Source organism: Octodon degus, unplaced genomic scaffold (assembly GCF_000260255.1).
Source record: "Octodon degus isolate 3935 unplaced genomic scaffold, OctDeg1.0 scaffold00048, whole genome shotgun sequence".
Taxonomy (NCBI): Eukaryota; Metazoa; Chordata; class Mammalia; order Rodentia; family Octodontidae; genus Octodon; species Octodon degus.
The window spans coordinates 4,468,532-4,470,420 of record NW_004524624.1 but is presented as its reverse complement, the minus strand read 5'-3'; the positions used below and the strand labels follow the sequence as shown (position 1 = coordinate 4,470,420).

The 1,889-nt window shown below is 34.7% G+C and overlaps 1 pseudogene; it reads right to left on the bottom strand.

Moving 5' to 3' along the window:
* Positions 1-618: 618 nt before the first annotated feature.
* On the bottom strand, positions 619-1,269 carry LOC101567208 (annotated as a pseudogene).
* Between the last annotated feature and the right edge of the window lie 620 nt (positions 1,270-1,889).

Here is a 1,889-nt window from a genome sequence, read left to right as displayed (position 1 = left end):
CACACACACACAAATAAATAAATAAAGTTCAAAAAAAAGTTAATATACAAAAACCTGATAGAAATTAGTAGTACAATCATTTTAGCTATCCTGTATATATACTTACATGATTTTCCCCTTCCTTTTTTTCCTATCTTTTCTTTCTTAAAAAAAACCCAAAAAAACAAAAAACTACATTTACTAGTTCACATACATATCTGAAAACAAATACATGTCTTCCTTTCTGTACCACTGGCATAATTTATTAGTTTTAAATAAACTACTGTAAATGTCCATAAGAGGAAAATGAATTTTAAAACGTGAAAGGAGTTAATAGCCAAATAAGTCAACCATTCAGAGGATGATCTAAATTTGTTTTAAGATTAGGTCACTGATTTGCAACTTTTATTAAAATAAATTTACCTATAAAAGCAAGATAATTATACTCTGATCAACTTTTTTGATAGCAGTTGAGTTTTTACATAAAAAACTGCAAGACTTTAACTAATGAACAAATAAATTATTCAGACATGAGTTTATGCTTCTAAAATTCTATCAGCCCCAATAAATAATCACTGCATATTAATGTTAGTCCTGTGTAAAGAATACACTTTCCATTTAAGCACTTTTAATCACACTTCTGTAGAGCATGCGTAACTTCTAGTGAGAGTTGGAATATACTCTGTTCTTGATGAAGACAACACTTGACAGATGTTGCCTGATGCCTGGATAGTGCTGAATGTGACAAAACCAGTGAGACACATTAAGATATTTCTCCTTTTCTTGCACTGTCAGGTCAACTATAAAGCAATGAAGTCCATAATACAATAGGATATCTGCTAAGGTAAGGTTGTATCCTGTAAGGTAGACTTGATATGAATTAAGATCCTTCAGGAGGGGCCGGGGAGATGGCTCAGTGGAATAAGTGCTTCCCTAGCAAGTGCAAGGGTCTGAGTTCAATCCTTGGTTCTGCAAAAAAAAAAAAAAAAAAAAAAAAAAATCCTTCAGGAGTGTGTGGGCATTTTCCTTATTGGAGCGTCTGTCTACTCACATGACTCTGTACTCTGATCACTGATGAACTGTTGCCTTTTCTTCTGCTGTGCTTCCCAGCAAATGTTCCTTGTTGGCTTGCTTGACTACATGAGTTGCTATTGTTGTCAGTCCTGTTAAACTTGGGCCATTGTTTGTCTAAAGAACTGGAATCTGTTGCTCACCCTGAGTGCTGTACCTGTTACCCTTAATCTGCCCTAGAGACTTCTCCAGCAGCTTCAACTCAGCAGCTGCTGCCATCTTCTGGCCCCAGCACCTGACCTGCTATCTTTTCTTTCCATCATTTCATTTATTCGTTATGTTCAGTTTCTTTCTATTTTACTGTATCTATTGTACTTTTCATATTTTGTTCTTTCAGGTTCTTACACTAGGGGCACAATAATATGATATATACACATGTGGGTCTGATTTATTTCAGTTATGAATGTAGCTTCTAGTTGTACCCATTTACTTATAAAAGCCTCAAGTTTTCTTTTATAGCTGAGTAATACTCCATTGTATAAAAATACCATATCTTTTTTATCCATTCCTCAAGTGATGGGCATTTGAGGAATGGTTTCCAAGGTTTAGCTATGACAAATTGTGTTGCTGTACACATGCATACACATATTTTTATGAGACTGAGTTAATTTGCTGCTATTGCGCTTTAAGCAGTTATATTACAGAAGTCACAAAAGATGTGTGAGTGGTCTTGATGTGTTTCATCTTTCTGTTTCAGACAGGGAGTTGAAGGAAAGGACGGGTGTCTCATTCATAGTTTCCAGCCAGACTGGCAATGCAATAACAAACATTTTTTTTTTTTTTTTTTTTTTTTTTTAAAGACAGGGTCCAACTATGTAGTTCAGGCTGGCTTTGAAATC